The sequence below is a fragment of the Lontra canadensis genome, unplaced genomic scaffold, assembly GCF_010015895.1.
Source record: "Lontra canadensis isolate GAN:19392208 unplaced genomic scaffold, GSC_riverotter_1.0 scaffold15, whole genome shotgun sequence".
Lineage (NCBI taxonomy): Eukaryota > Metazoa > Chordata > Mammalia > Carnivora > Mustelidae > Lontra > Lontra canadensis.
The window spans coordinates 21,445,703-21,463,259 of record NW_022631009.1 but is presented as its reverse complement, the minus strand read 5'-3'; positions in this window follow the sequence as shown (position 1 = coordinate 21,463,259).

Here is a 17,557-nt window from a genome sequence, read left to right as displayed (position 1 = left end):
ACCAACATGAGCAGACGGAAAGGTAAACAGGTAGACTCCAACTGACTTTAGCCTGAGAGTGGGGAGACAACAAACTAGCTGTTTTCAGCTCAGTTTGCAAAGGCAAGTGCAGCCTGTGAAGGCCACCTAGAAGTGGGTGCTGAGTGTCCCGAATCCCGAAGGATGAGTTAGGCACGGCAGAAGGGAGGTGGGAGTGAGCAGGGCTGACTGAAGGAAGAGCAGAAACCAAGGCCAGAGGCCAGAAACAGTACAGTGTGCATGTTTCCATGTTAGTCATGGCTGGGATGAGATCTACTGGAGAATAAGGACAGAAGGACAAATAGGGCCAGGGAATAGAGAATTTGTGTGCTGGGTTATCAAGGTCAGAGTTGACTCTTAATGGGAGCCATTGAGCAAGTTTACACAAGGGAACAGGAGGACAGGGTTGATGTGTTATTATTTATTTATTTATTTATTATGTTCAATTAGGCAACATACAGGATAGGTGCTTTATTTTTTTTTTTTTTTTAAGATTTCATTTATTTGAGAGAGAGACAGTGAGAGAGAACGTGAGAGGCAAGAAGGTCAGAGGGAGAAGCAGACTTCCCATGGAGCTGGGAGACCGATGTGGGACTTGATCCCGTGACTCCGGGACCGTGACCTGAGCTGAAGACAGTTGCTCAACCAACTGAACCACCCAGGTGCCCAGGGCAGGTGCTTTAAAAGATTCCCGTTGGAAGAGCAGTGATGGTTTAGGTGGAAAACACCAGAGAGGGAGAGCCAAGCCAAGAGCCAACAATGGCTCAAGTGAGGACACGTGACAAAGGCTAGAGAGTGCAGAGATTTCAGAAATGTTTCCAGGTGAAACCAGCACAACCGGTGGATGGGGCAGGGAAGGGAGAGGGAAGGAGGGGGAGGAGGTGTGATGCAAGGTAGAGAGAGAGAAGAGAGGGTCTAAGCTGTGTTTCAGTTTGGACTAATGTGTGCTACGGCAGCACCACTTACCAACATGGGGACTAGGAAAGAGGATTGCATTTAGGGGGAGAGGGCGAGTTCACTCTGAGTTAAGGACTCATTGAATTTGAGCAGCTGGTGGGGCATCTGAGCAGAAAGCATGTGCTGGATTATCTTAAGATGCAGGGGTGACACCCTGGGCCAGGGAGATTTAGGAGCCACCAGCATGCAGGTGGATGAGATGGACCAGGGAGAGCACACAGTCCCCGTCTTTTGGAGTAGGACTAGGCAAACTTTTTCTATACAGGACCAGAGAGTAAATATTTCAGGCTTTGGGGCGCCTGGGTGGCTCAGTGGGTTAAAGCCTCTGCCTTCAGCTCAGGTCATGATCCCAGGATCCTGGGATCGAGTCCTGCATGGGGCTTTCTGCTCAGCAGGGAGTCTGCTTCCTCCTCTCTCTCTCTCTGCCTGCCTCTCTGCCTACTTGTGATCTCGGTCCGTCAAAAAAATAAATAAAATCTTTAAAAAAAAAATTTCAGGCTTTGTGGACCATATGGTCTCCTACCATAACGATTTAGCTCTGCTGTTGTAATGCAGAAGCAACTGCAGACCGCAGGTGAATTAGTGTGTGGCTGCGTTCCAATAAAGCTTTATTTACAAAAACAGGTGGCTGGCATGGACCATAGTTTGCTGACCCCTTTTCTAGAGAGAGAAGAGCTGAGTGCAGAACCCAAGGCCAACAAGGACCACTTGAGAGGTAAGAGTATGTTTGCTAGGCCTCTTGGCACATGAGCGACAGGTCCCAAACCAAAAGAAAGTTCAGTAACTCGTAACTAAAACCTGGGACGGCCGGGATGGAGCCAGACCACTAGATCCAGAAACCTGATTTCTGGGTATGGGCTTCATCCTCAGGGCAGCTTCACCTGGTGGGGATATGGCCACAGCAACTCCTGGTGTCCATCCTTAGAGCCTGGGTTCAGAAAGGTAAAGAGTGTGTGACAAATGGTTTATTGTTCCCAGGTCTTCATGCCCCCCCACCCTCAATGCAGGAATATATGTATTATTCACCCCAACTTCTCCCTGCTACCCCCCTACCAGCCAGTTGCCAAATGACTACAGTTTCTCCCACCAGAGACAGCCTCTCAGTGATGCTGGGTTTGGTCACATGACTTGCTTTGGAAATGTGACAGTTCTGGGCTGAGACCTCAAGAGGTATCCCATATTTCTGCTTGCTCTGTATCCCTGGGCTCTATCCTGAGAAGAGGGGGCCTTAAGTAGCCACTGGTCCAGAGAGAATGAAGACACCTGCGGAGCCCACCTGAAGCCAACCCTTGCCACATCTGGCCTGAGGACTTATGGATAAGAAAATATGTATTGGTTGTTAAAAGCCACTGAGGACAGCTGCATTTAGAAAGTCCTGGTGGAAAACTAGCCTGATCTGGGGACGTGTAACCCATCTCAGGACCAGTTACCAAGGGCAGAGGGATTTGGATCCTGTGCTCACTCGTTGAAGGAGGTGGGAGCAGTTACCAAGGCGAGGAGAGGCAGGCTGAGCAGACCAAAGCAGTAGTCAGCGCCGTGGGGAGTCGTGCCAGGGACACAGGCAAGATCAAGGGCCACAGATGGCCAACAGGACACTGTGACAATAAATGAAAGGTGTTCACGCGTGCTTTGGCAATAATGACAATAAAAGTCTTTAGTGATCTTTGCCTGAGCAGTTCCAGCTGAGTATTGGGGGTGCCTGCCAGATGCTGGTTGATGATTATATTTCAATAAACTCCAATTCACTATGGGAGCATTAGCCAGTCCTAAGAAGGACCTTAGATTAGGAGCAGGTTAGGGGTCTGCAAGCTGGGGGTCAGGAGTTTCATTAATTAGCAGAGCACTGTAAAGCCATGGGAGGCCTCCCGGGAAAGGGGGTACTGGGATCATCTGCACTAGAGGGAGAAGATTCTTGAAGGGGGAGATGCAGCCCTTAAGGGGGGAACCAGGGTGAAAGGTGGAGCACAGTCCTGGAGTGACCCTCAGGGCCTGCAGCCGCAGAATTGTATCTTTGGGAACCAGATGTGAAGGCCGGATCCAAGCAACGTGGAAATTAAAATAGCAGGGTTTAGTGAGAGGTCACGAGGGAGGTGGGAGAGGCCAAGGGAGGAGAGAGCTGATAAGAATATCTGGTCTCAGGCCTGGAGAAACAATAACTGAGCCAAGTATCCAATTGGCAAAAGGTTAATCTAGTGCCCACCCCTTTTTGGGACTCTGACCTTGTCTTGATTTCTTTCAGGCCCCTTTCCTTAGCCCCTGTCCTCTTTCCTGACCTCCCTGATGGGGACATGTCCCACCCTATCCTGCCTGCCTTTACTGACGTCTGACGATGTATGACTTCCCAAGGCTGTGTCCTGCCCAGGCTGGTCCTCCCCAGACGGTACCCCCAACATCATTCCCTCTGCCTCCTCTTAAACTGTATTGTCTCATGTCTCATTCCTTTGCTCTCCACTCTCAAGGAGGCATCTGGGAATGGATCCATGCCAAGATATTAACTTCTTCCATGATTATTTGCTTTCCAAATGGACTCTCCTGGTAACATGACGTCTTAACCCAAAGGAGTATTTCTGTCAAAGGAGTAAGAATTGGGCAGATGAAAATAGGGCGTGCAAAATTGCCTCTCAGATCTTACCTCATAATAAGTTTGTCAGTGATGAGGCTTGTCCCAAACTGGAGAAGGCATTGAGGGAAGTTAAATAAGAACCCTAATTTTAGAAATAAAATATTTAATTTTAGGCCCCAACACGACAGATTTTAGATGTAATTGCTAAATGAAAATGCCCTGATGTGAGAATTACAGGGTTAGCTGAATGGCCGCCAAGGTCAAGGTGCAGTTACCCATATCCTGGTATTAACCTTTTTCTTCCAGTTCATATCTCCCACGGGCTTACATCTGTCCTTTCACTTGATTCTCACAAAAGCTCTGTGAAGTAGGTGAGGCATTTGTGTTTCTTAAAAGCATTTAAAAAATTAGTCATTTCAAAAAACAAAACCGGGGCACCTGGTTGGCTCAGTGAGTTAAGCCTCTGCCTTTGGCTCAGGTCATGATCTCAGGGTCCTGGGATCGAGCCCCACATCAGGCTCTCTGCTCAGCAGGGAGTCTGCTCCCCGCCCCCCACCCTCTTCCTGCTTCTCTATTTGTGATCGTCAAATAAATAAATAAAATCTTAAAAAAATAAAAATAAAATAAAAAAAAACCCGAAAGATTTCAGCTTAGGGAAGCTAAAGTGCTCATCTAATGTTCACTCTGGTCTGAGGTGGCATTAGGACTTCTGCTGCTCTGCGGGAGAATGAATCAAGGTTCTCCAGAGAGAGAGAATCAATAGGAGATGTAGATACAGGTATGAAGACGGATCTCATGAGATGATGGAGACTGAGAAGTCCCAAGATCTGTAGCCAGCAAGCTGCAGATGCAGGACAGCTGATGGAAGTTCTAGTCTCAACGTCAGAAGGCTTGAGACCTAAGAAGGGTCAGCTTTTCAGCTCATGGTTGAAGGAAGGAAAAGACTGGTGTTCCGGCTCATTGGTCAGGCGATGAGGAGTTCCCTCTTACTCAATCTTTTATTTTATTCAGGTTTTCAACTGATTGGAGGAGGCCTCCCCAAATTAGGAAGGGCAATCTGCATTACTTGGTCTACTGATGCAAGCACTAGGTAGACTCTGGATTCGGGATGAGTCCAGAAACCCCCTGGCAGAAACACCCAGAATAGTGTCTGAGTACCCTGAATGTCTGTGTGCCCTGTGGCCCACTCAGGCTGATATACAAAATGAACCATCACAGTGAGTGCCTCAAAGAGGGAAATAAAAAGATAATCCTGTATTGCATTGAATACCAATGAAATGCCCCATGGAACCAGATGTGGCTGGCAGAAGTTTCACGGACATGAATTTCATTATTTGTACCATTTTTCTTTAGCTTGGAGTTTAGTTTCTGTTCTAATCCGATTTGTGCTGTAGTTTTTCTGTGACCACTTTACTCGAATAGGATTTACTTTCTCTCTCTGTCCCCGCCATCATTACCATCATGCCGTCATCGGCAGCATCCGAGGTTTACCGAGTGCCTTCTGCTCTCATGGCTCTGTACCAGAAAGGAATTCAGAATTCACAGGGGAAACTAGATCTGTCCCTTGCTTTGAGTGGCTTAATTATAGTCTAGGAGACAGAACAGACACATAAAGAGATAAATAAATGCAAACCGACTGTGAACGAGTTAACTAGGGGTAAGTGCGGGAGGACATTCATCTTAAGATGTCACAAAAAGGGAGTGATTAGTAGGCTCAGAGTGGTCTGGAAAAGCTTCAAGGCATCTGTGACCAGGGCCTGAGGGAAGGGTGTATCCAAAATGAGAGAGACTGTCAGGAACAATGGAGAGCCCCCTGGATGACAGTGGAAAGTGTGAGTGTGTGCAGAGACAGTGAGGCGAGGCTGGGTGGGCTCCTTCCTGAGCCACCGAACAGCTTGATGCTTGGAGAGTAGCATCCAGGAACAGCTTTAGGGCCATGTTGCTAATTAAAACTTTTTCACTGTGTGTGTAATTTTCCAGGATCAGCAGGGAGAGTCATCTGCATCTCTGAGAGGCATCTCCACCACCTCTCTCCCTGCCCCCCTCCTACCCGCCTCCCCCAAAGCACAACTTTGAAAACCTGTCTAGCCGGTCAGATATCCCTGACTCTCCCAGTTATATTTATTCCCTTGGCAAAGGCTGGATTTGCACATGATTAAAGAAAAAAAAAAAAAAAAGCAATGAAAGAAAAAGCCTCTACCTGTTTTCACGTGCAGTGAATGCTGTTTTTTTTTTTTTGTTTTGTTTTTTAGATTTTATTTATTTGACAGAGAGAGAGAAATCACAAGTAGGCAAAGAGGCAGGCAGAGAGAGAGGGGAGGAAGCAGGCTCCTTGCTGAGCAGAGAGCCCAATGCGGGGCTCGATCCCAGGACCCTGGGATCATGACCTGAGCCGAAGGCAGAGGCTTTAACCCACTGAGCCACCCAGGCACCCCGTGAATGCTGTTTTTATATGGTTTGTCCTGTTCGTCTGGATCCATAGCCCCTGCTCAGTGTTGGACTTGGTTTGCTTTAGGGACAACAGGGAAACCTTGTGCGTGTGAGGAGACAGTATAAGCTTCACCCCCATCAGCCAGTAGGGCAGCTCACCTTCCTCCCCACAGTTATTCCAGACCTTCCTTGGTCCTCAGGAGGTTGTGTAGGTCACTGAGAGTAAAACACTGTAAGAAACCCACTGTGCTCCAGTCCTGCTCTGCCACGACCCAGCTGATGGCTGTAGGCAAGTCCCTTCACACCCCACCCCCCCCGGGGCTCATTTTCTCATTCGTAAAATGAGTAGATGACCTTCTGGCATGTTTCAACTCTGAAGGCTGAGTCTAGGAGGAATTATATTTTCCTCGAATTAGATCAGACAGTGTTTTTCTCCCCTGGCTACTTAGGGGAGGAGAGGGCAGCTCTAGAAGGTACTAGTTCCTCCCCCTAAAATGTCTTGAGATATTGGTGTCTAGTCAAAGAGCGTTGGCCTTTACCTACCAGACATATCTTTTTAAAAAGATGTATTTATGTATTTGAGAGAGAAAGAGAGCCAGAGAGAGAAAAAGCACAAGCAGGGGGAAGGGGGGAGGGATGCAGGGAGAAGGAGAGAGAGAATCTCCAACAGGCTCCCCACGGAGCACGGAGCCCCATGCAGGGCTCCATCCCAGGACCCTGAGATCACAACCTGTGACGAAATCACAAGTCAGAGTCTCAACCTGTGACGAAATCACAAGTCAGAGTCTCAACCGACTGAGCCACCCTGAGACACATTTTTAAAAAAATATCCCACTCTGAGACACATTTTTTTAAAAAAGTATCTTTTACGGGCATTTTAGAGAGATGGAACCCTTAGAGAACTTTCTATGTAGGAGAACTAAGATTCAAATAATGCCACAGTTTAGTAGGTGTATGATCTTGAACCAGATACTTCAGTTTCCTGGGATTCAGTTTCCTCATCTGTAGAATGAGAATAATAACAACAACAACAACAACAAAAAGAACCACAGTCCTTAGGGTAACTATGAAGATTAAATCTATTAAGTATCAAGTCCTCAGGACAGTGCCTACCCATAGTAAATATCCACAAGCCGGAGACACAGTGTGGCTGTCATCTGTGTAGCCGTGAGGAGATGAAGTGTGGTGTTATGGTGGTTAGTGGGGGGGTGGGTGGTGGTGGTGGGAGGGAGCGGGGGTGTGGGGGTTTGGGGGGCGGTGGTGAGGTGCGCATACCGGATCAAGGCAGATCTGAGTTTCAGTCTGGACTTTGCCTCTAACCAGCCGTGTACCTTGGGTGAGCGATTCTACTTCCTCAAGCCTCAGTTTCTTCCTCTTTACAGGGAATCCAAATGGTTCCTGCTTTGTAGAATTCTGAAGGAAGATTCAGTAAGACAAGGCATTCACTTAGCGGGCACAAGACAGAGTAAACATTCAACAAATTTAATCACAACCACAAATAAACAAAAGTAATAATAACTGCTGTGCTTCCATCCCTCCCCCTGACCCACCCCAGGCTTTCCTCCGAGGTCAGCAGTAGTGGAAGGAAATCTCCAGACTGAGGAGACGGACTGAATTGTGTAGCTGGACGGCACGCTTCGTGAGAGCAGGCCCCTCTCCACCTGGTTTATCCTCTAGCGTGATGTCCGGCACATTCAGGCACCAGAAAAAAAGCCTTTACTGAGAGTGGAAACAAGAGAGAGATGCTTGTAAGTCATTCTGCTTTTACAAGACCTGGCTTAGTTTTCAGGCCTTCAGACCTATTCCATCTGCTGCCTTCACAACACCACCCAGGAGGGCATTTGGAGACGTCGAGACCTCCTCTTCACTCTAGACCATCGCTGTCCGAAAGAAATATAATGTGAACCGCACGCGGAATTTTAAAAGTCCCAGTAGTTAAAAAAAAAAAAGTAAAAAAAAAATAAGCGAAATTAATTTTAATAATGTGCTTTATTTAACCCACTCTATACAAAATAAGATCATTTCAACACGCAATCAAAATCAAAATCAAAATTATTCAATATTTTTGGTATTAAGTGTGACACCTGGTGTGTATTTTATACTTGCTGCGTATCTCAACTCACACAGGGAATTTCAGGTTCTCAGCAGCCTCAAGGAACCCAGTTCCAGTAGAGGGGCCCCTATATTGGAAGGTATGGCTCCAGGCCAAGAAAGCACCATCAAGTCTCTCCTTCCATCCACCCTCAAGCCCACCCCTCAGTTCCACTTCCTGTCAGAGGACCCTCTGATTTTCCAGGTGGGTGCTCTAGGGAAAGTCTTCGGGCTTCTTGGAAGATACACCCACTCCCGACACGGGTGTCCTGTCTCACTAGAAAGACCACATCAGAATACAACACCATAACCTCGACACCCATTCCAGGAGATGCACACATACAACAGGGAGTTGATTGTTCAAAGCACTTCCAAGCTTGTTATTTGAAATATCAACTATCACCGACCATCCACGATCATCCTCTTTTTTCAGTCATGCCTTTGGAGGGCTTTGTACACTGCGATCTGCCCTATGCTTAACCCTCTCCAGTAATTCATTTGTTCATTCAATTTAGCGAGGGCCTACAATGTGTAATGGAGTTAGGAATGCTGTAATGAGTAGGAGGAATGCAGTGCCTGCCCTTGGGAACGTTAAACTTGAGTGGGATGGGAGGGTGAATAAGCAGGATCTTACATGGTATAATGGGGAAAATAAATACTAAGTACTCTGGAAGCTCACAGGAGGGCAAACAACCTAACACAGTAGTGTGTGTGTGTGTGTGTGTGTGTGTGTGTGTGTGTGTAAGGGGGCAATTAGGGAAGCAACATCTAAAATAAAATCTGAAGTTTGAGATAAAATTGGAGTAGGGGGTTGTGGGAGTGGAGCTGGAGAAAGAAAGAGAACATTCCAGGTAAGGAGAGAACCATCCCATGTCCCAGAAGGTCCAAAGTAGGGGGCCTGCAAATCACCCCATCTAGCTGGATGGAAGGGTACATTTGTGACTTGGGTAGATGTCGAGGAGGCAAGGGATTAACCATGGTTAATAGTCAGGGCTTTATTTAAATTCTATTGTAAAGATCCTGGGAACTCAGCTCTGGTTCTGATTTCTTGCTTGCTGTTTACAGGGTATCTCCATGTTCCCCTTAAATTCAGCACGCTCCAAATCACTCATCACCTTCACTCTGCTAAATATTCCAAGCCGGTTCTCTCCCTTAATTTCTCTGTCTCTCATAATGAGATCAGTGTAGTTCCAGTCTCCCGCCACAGCTGAGACATCTCTCATCCCCTTCTATATCTTCACCCCTGTACCCAAACCATCACTAAAACTCACTAATTTTTTGACTGCATATCTGAAGGCTTTTGGTTCGAGCACTTTCTGGCTTCCTTGAAGATCATTCATCACTCATTTTTCTATAATAGCTTTAAATTTTCACCAGAGCTATCCAAACTCCAAGTGGTATAACTTGTACTCCTTTGAGATATCCTTTTGGAACAAACCAGCAGTTTTTAAAATCACATCAGATTATAAAGTAGGAAAATAATTCCAGCAGTCCAGAAATGCCCCAAGCAACTTTTATTGGAAAAAATGTTTTATTTATTTTTTGATTCTAATGTCTTGGTATATCTTTAAAAAAAATCATCAACCTTCCTTCTGAAGTTGTAAGGTTGTATTACCCGCACAGAGAATCCATAAAGAGGGATTTTTTATTTGTTTAATTGCGTCCCTCCCTTTCCACACAAGCCCTTTCCTGGATCCATTACCTGCATGTTCATTCACCCTAGAAAAATGTTCAATACTGTTTAAACTTGCCCTTGATTACCAAATATCTTACTTCATATTGGCTCGGCAATTCATTATAACCACACCCTGGACTGGACATGGAAAAAAATTTTTTTTAAAGATTTTATTTATTTATTTGACATACAGAGATCACAAGCAGGCAGAGAGACAGGCAGAGAGAGGAAGGGAAGCAAGCTCCCTGCTGAGCAGAGAGCCCGCCCGATGTGGGGCTTGATCCCAGGACCCTGGGATCATGACCTGAGCCGAAGGCAGAGGCTTTAACCCACTGAGCCACCCAGGTGCCCCTGGACATGGAAAATTTAAAACACAAGAACCAGACTGCACTTTGTGTCTTATGAATAAATGAGAAGAGAAATGATAATTTCCCCCAGTTGTATTTTGTCATATTTTAAGCAAAATGTCCACTGACTCGAAATTGCATTTTAATCAGTCAGTATTTAGTGAGATTTAAGGACTGTGCTCTGCATGAAACAACTTGTTCGAGGGATGGTAACCATGTTTTCCATAATTAAAAATGAGGACACTGGAGTGACAATGGGGACAGAGATTTGAAATCAGTACTACCCTGGAAAATTGGGGGTCAAATGATTTCCATAGCTATAGGAAATGTAAGATAAGTATCATCCCTCAAGTTTATAATTTTATTGGAAACACAAGCCCAACACATTTATTTACTTGGCCACTGAATAGTGAACACCTCGTATTGGGGGTACTTTGGTAGCTGGTAAAGTCACGGAGATGAAAAATATAGACGGTTGCCTAAAATGCTTCCTGAAACATTTGTGAGGCTAATTTTATGTGTCAACTCGGCTAAGCTATGATGCCCAGCTGTCTGGTCAAAGACTAGTCTAGATGGGGCTGTGAAGGTATTTTTTAGATGCAATTAACATTTACATCAGTAGACTTCGTGTAGAGTGTCCTCCATAATGCGGATGGGCCTCATCCAAATGGTTGAAGGCCTTGAGAGCAAAGATTGAAAATCCCTCCAAGAAAGGAAAAGTCTGCTTCCAGACTCAAGACTGCAATACCAGCTCTTGCTAGAATCTTCAGCCTGCCCGCCTACCCTGCAGATTTTGGATTTACTGCTTTCCACAATCGTGTGAGCCAGCTCCTTAAATAAGTCTCTCTTCTCTCTGTACACACACACACACACACACACACACACACACATATCCTGTTGGTTCTGTTTCTCTGGAGAACCCCAATACAGCTCTCATAAGAATTGTTATTTATTTCCCACTCCTGAGATAATCTATGCATGTTCAGAATTGTATAATACCTTCCCCCCACACACACATCGTAACAACCCACTTCACAAATATGTCTTCTAGCAATGTTTTTAAACATATGGCATTGACTTTCAAGACCCAACTTGCTGTTAAAGAGAAAATTTAGAAGCCGAAGTGGAATTATCAACTAGAACAAAGTTGCCTAATTTCAAGTGGGATGAGAAAGGGGGAATGCAGAGAGCTTGAGGAAATCCCAAGTGTTCAAGTCAAGCAGGTGACGGAAATGATAGAGAAGGCAGCATTGGCTTTCTGTTGACAAAATTTGGAGGAAACAAAGTGCATGGATGATTGGTCCCGTGTCTCCGAGTACCTTCACGGTGGAAAAAGATGCCGTGAGAGGAAAGGACAGTAAAGCAAAACTAGTCAGAGCAATTGGGATAATGATCAAAATTGCCTGGGGGAAAGACTGGAGCAAAGAATGCCATGTACAACCTAGAACTGTGAGTTCAGCACTAGATTAATGTTTGGGGGCTCTGGGGTTTCTACGAACTGTTCCAGTGGAAAATGGTGCAGGATGATCTGTTCTAAAAGGAAATGGGCACTCTGTAGCAAGAGTATTCTGGATGGAATAAGTGATAGCTGATTTCCACATCTGATTTAAGCACGTAGCAGGCCTGTTTCTCTGAACTGGCAATAGAAAACACTTGGAAGGGAGAAAATCTTATGAATAATTAGACATAATTAGGTTGTCAGCTCACATATCATTATGCCTTGCCTCTCAGGGATGTTTTGCAGATTAATTAGTTAATGTTTGTAAAATAAGCTCCAAGTGCCATGTATCATTGGCATAGAATTTGATTTTCAGTATGATGAGTGTAATTAAGTCATGTTGATTTCATACAAACCTTCATTGCAGGGTAACGTCTGTTCTGGAGTGCTCTGGAGACGTTTGGGGGAATGGGTTCTTGAGCGTGGTGTTTGGAGCCCGGTGACAGGCATTTGGCATCGTGTTTTGTACACGGCTCAGGTAAGATGAGGAATTTAAAGTGCCAGATTAGAATTGTGGCTTCTACTAATGCATAAAGGTTATGTTTTTACATGATACCCAGCTTGATAATGCAGTAATTAAAAGCAAACACTTTAAAATCAAGATCAGCAAGAGAGAGAACATTAAAGGTTTTTTTTGGAAGCCCTATGTGAAACTTACCTACTATTTGACATGTACATTAAACACTCTTCCATTAGGAAATTCATTTTTTAAATCTGGTAGTGGCTTTCAATACCCCCAGTCCATACCTGTTAGCAAGCTGGTCTTGAGCAGTATAATTGATTATCATTTTTTTCAGCATAATTGATTATTTTTTTAAAGAATTTATTTATTTATCTGACAGAGAGAGATCACAAGTAGGCAGAGAGGCAGGCAGAGAGAGAGAGAGGAGGAGGAAGTAGGCTCCCCACTGAGCAGAGAGCCCGATGTGGGACTCAATCCCAGGACGCTGAGATCATGACCTGAGCTGAAGGCAGAGGCTTAACCCACTGAGCCACCCAGGTGCCGAGTATAATTGATTATTGACTCAGAAGCTCAAATATACATTCATTTGTTGGGATTTGGTGGTTTTTGAAAGAGGAATCAAATAAGGTCCAGGATAGTGGTTTTCAAACATTTTGGTCTCAGGGTCCTTTCTCCTCTTAAAAATCACTGAGGACCCCAGAGAGCTTTGTTTATGTGTGTTATATTTACCAGTGTTTATTGTATTTAAAAATGGAAGCCAGGAAAAAAATTTAAATTTATTTTATTCACTGAAACGGAGAAGCTCATTGCATAATAACATAGATAAGAGACGTTTAATGAGAAGAGGTGAGAAGAGTGGCACTGTTTTGCATTCTTAGAAACCTCTTTAATGTCTAGCTAAATGGAAAACAGCTGTAGCTCCGTTTCTGCTTCTGTGTCCAATCTGATGTGATACATCGTTTTTGATTGAAGGAGGTGAAGAAAATTTGGCCTCACACAACTATGTAGCTGGAAGAGGGAGAAATATGTTAAGAACCCTTTTAGATAATTGTATTTTCCCTTTTGATTTGACACCAGAACTCAGCAAGTGATAGTGTCTTAAAGCTCAGTTTCTTCAACGTTGGTGCATTCTAAAACAATATTGGTGACTTTTTGCATCCCATCACTTTAAAATCCAAGGGTCTATCTCCTACTTGAATCCACGCATTGGTCCTTTGGAAAGTATTGGTTCACTGAGTTATGCAGATCTTCCAAATGTTCCAAATATTTCATGATACAGTATCAAACACTCACTTTTATCAATATCACCACGGACTTCATCCTAAAATTGTTTAAGTATTGGTATACTGTCCAGTTTTCTAAAATTTTCATTTTTGCTCTAAAGCTGGAATTTTATTATTGGCAATAAATACTTTGAGTTGTTTTCCTTGAAGTGATAGTCTCACTTTGTTCATTTTAGAGACATTGCCAAATACCGACATCTGAATAAGCATAGCTTTTTCAAGTAAAAATGCCATTCCACCGACAAACAGCTCGTTCAGCTCACCACACAAATGATTTTCCTTGACACAACCGTCACAATCGGTCTGCGTCCGGGTCTTTGTGACAACTTCCCATTTCCTCACACAGAATATGAAAATGGTATGTGCTCAAGGGTAAACATTTAATAAAGTGAATACTTTTTACTGCTTCATCAAGGTCACTGTTAAGTGAAATTGGCATTTTAAGACAAATCTGCAAGGGCACGGCAGTGCCATATACACGGGTTGCCGCGATTTGGGGCCGCTGCTGTGGCTGGTGCTAGCGCTCCAAGCAGCGTCAGTCGTCCTGCCTTTGCTCCACCAATGCAGGTGTCCACGTACTGAAAATGCAAACAACGTTCAGGGCGCCTGGGTGGCTCAGTCAGTTAAGCTTTGTCCTTTGGTTCAGGTCCTGAGCCCAGGGTCCTGGGTTTGAGCAGGGAGCCTGCTTCTCTCTGTGTTTCTCATGAACAAATAAATAAAATATCTTTTAAAAGTTGCAGATAATGTCTGAGGCTTACAATGAAATAGTTTTGAACTGGTAGACTCTCTGAAAGGATCTCAGGGACCACCAGGCACTCATGGACAGCACTTTGAGGATCACGTGTGTAAGAATGCACTGAAGGTGTTGCTGAGGAGTCAGGGGAATTTTTTTTTTTTTTTTTTTTTAAGATTTATTATTTGTTTGACAGAGAGAGAGAGAGAGCACAAGCGGGGGAGCGGCAGGCAGAGGGGAGGGGTTTTAAAGCAGCGTCTTCGGAACTAGCTAGGATAATGGAAGGCAGTATAATCTGATGGAATTGTCTGCATTGATTTTAGGCAGCAGGAAGCATATTTTACCGCCCTAAATTTTTCAAGCCTTTTCGACTGTAACACACAAGAAGATGTTTACATTGTAACCTAGTGCATACATATATGCAAATATACTTACTGAAACGAAAGTTTCATGAAACAACATCCTTGTAATTTGTGATGCATTCTAACATTTTTATTTTATTGTGTTTCATATTTTTAAAAAAGTGTTGATCTGATTTCACTCATATGTGGAATTTAAGAAACAAAACAGATGAATATATGGGAAGGGGGAAAAAGAGGGAAAAGAAACTATAGGAGACTTAAGGATAGAGGAAAAAACTGGGAGTTGATGGAGGAGAGGTGGGTCGGAGAAGATGGGGGATGGGTATGAAGGGTATGGGGCATGGGTATGAAGGAGGACACTTGTGATGAGCACTGGGTATTGTATGTAAGTGATGAATCACTGAATTCTACTCCTGAAACTAATATTACACTGTATGTTAACTAACTAGAATTTAAATAAAATTTTTTAAAAATGGGGGAAAAGGATAAAAAATAAATAAAAATAAATTTTAAAAAATTGATCATACCCCCACTAAATTGGTTTCACAACTCACTAATGGGTTGGAAACCACAAGTGGCAAAAATCTGTTCTACATAAAGATGCTTTCATTAGAAATCCTCCTCAGGGCTGATTACTTTGGTTGGAGACTAAAGGTATCTAGGAGTTGTTAATGGTTGGTTATTCTGTCATTTCTTGATTCAGTTGCAAATAATTTTAAGGTATGGTCTAATGAGAAACACTTTGTTTCAAGGGTGCAACATGTTTGACTTCCTTGATTTTTTTTTGATAAAGTCTAAATGTATACCTGAGCTTAAATAAATAAATAAACAAATAAATTACTAAAATAAAACTTTTTCTTCAGCATTGGTGGATAAATTTATACAATACAGCCTTATAAACGAGATTGTATTGAGACTGATACAGTTGTAAAATTATTCCCACAAAAAGAACACTGGTACTTTCCCAGGACCTAGGTTTATATCCTATTTAATACTAACTTCCTACTCTGACTTCATACTCTGTCAAGTCTCTTTGGACTCATTACTCTGACAGCTGCAATTAATTGTTAAAATTAAAATGAATGGTCTATCAATGTTTTATTTTGCTTTAATGTAAATTGTAATGTAAATTATTATTTCCTGTTGGATATGATAAGAAGATAGATGGTAAGGAAGTAGAATGTATGAGAGATAATGAAATATCTTCTTTGACCCCTTCGGTACTTGGCTCCTCCCTACTTCTCCTATTTGCCTTTCAGGATATCCTTTCAGGGTCTCTGTCTCTCTGTTTCTCTCTCCTTCTGCCTATATTTTCCAGTAGTTTAAAAATATTGATCTATTGATCTATCCTGCCTTGATCTCGAAATATTGTTTTTCCATCTGTTTCAGGTCAAGGTACTTGTCTAGCCGTGCCTCTCTGCTTTGGCATCCTTTATCCCATGGCTTTACGCAACATGTAGGAAGGACTGGGGCAGATAGGAAGTGAGAAGAAGAGTTGGGTATCTATTGTACTTGTTCAGAAGCAGGATGAAGAGGCCCTCATTAAGGAGATGCCACTGGAAATGGAAGAGGAGGACAGACCTCTATGATTTGTTTAGAGATTGGAGCGGTGATGTAGGAGAAAGGAAAGATAACTTTGAGATTCTCTCTGGGGAGAACTTGGTAGGATAGGCAGAAGAGCTGTTAAAGGAAAACTGATGAGATCATTTAAAAACAACAACAACAACAACAACAACAACAACAAGCTGCAGATGTTAAACCAGTACCAGAAAATATAGTAGTGGAATTTGAGAGATTATAGGGCTAGAGATTCGAACTAAGTAATCTACATTTGAGCAGTCGCTGAACTCACGGGTGTAAGTGAAGTCACTAATGTAGAGAACATGAAAGGAGAAGGTGACTCTGAGCATAAACTTTGGGGAACTTCAAGATTGGTAAGAGCAATAAGAAGATGATGAGTCCCTGAAGGAGACAGAGAAGGAGAAATCCAAGGAGTAGAGAACCAGTTGGAAGAGTGCAACCTGTGGAGACAAAGTAGTTTGATGAAACATAAAATACCAAGTTACAGTCCTTTGGGGGAGAGAACAACTTCTTCATTCTTCTGAGTAAAGAGTGACAATGTTCAAGGAGATGCATGATGTAGAGAGAAAGGTCCTAGAACTTGGAGTGGCGGCCATGGCGTCTCATATTCTTAGAGGAGTTTACTAGTTACATGACTGGGCAAGCCACAAAGCACAGTATGAAAACATGAGAGGACAACTGAAGGCTAGTCTGCAGCTAATATACTGTCAGAAATAGACCAGGTTAGAAAGAGTGTAGCTGCCTGGTTTGAGGAAGTTAGAGAACACTTCCGAGTGTGTAGGACTTGAGTCAAGTGTTGGAGGATGAACAGGATTTCAGAAGACACTATGTAGAGAGAGAATATTTGACTTTAAAAAGTGAGGTTCAGCCTGGGTGGTTCAGTGGGTTAAGCCCCTGCCTTCAGTTCAGGTCATGATCTCAGGGTCCTGGGATCGAACCCTGCATTGGACTCCCTGCTCAGTGGGGATCCTGCTTCTCCTTCTTCCTCTGCCCCTTCCCCCTGCTCGTGCTCTCTCTCTCTCAAATAAATAAAATAAAATCTTTGGGAAAAAAAATATACCCTGAAAGTTTTCAACAAACAAAAGAATGTTATTCTTAAGGAGGTTGTAGCACTTTATGTAGAAAGTTAAGAAACCCCTCCAAGATCCCTCCACTTTACAAGTAGGCGGTGTGAATAAGCAACTCATTGTTTAATTTAGAGATCAAAAGGGAAAGTCATACAGTGGAGGTCTGGGAGATGCATATTGGATGTGATATGAATGTACGTCTTCTTGGATCACAAGATGAGAGAAGTACAGGGGTTGATTTCAAACTGAAGAGAGACACAGGGAATACAGCCCAGAGGGATGAATTGTTTAAGAGTATTGTGACTTTAAGATAAAATATCATTTTGGTAGTAAACCAACATTCTTGAGCCATGATGCTTGTTCTTTGGTGGGGGGAATTCAATCAAGCAAACATAAAGACATTTTATTCCACTAAGTTTGGGGAAAATACAGTTACAAGTTTGACCTCTAAGAATCAGTTCCAGAATACGATGGGTTTTATTATTGACC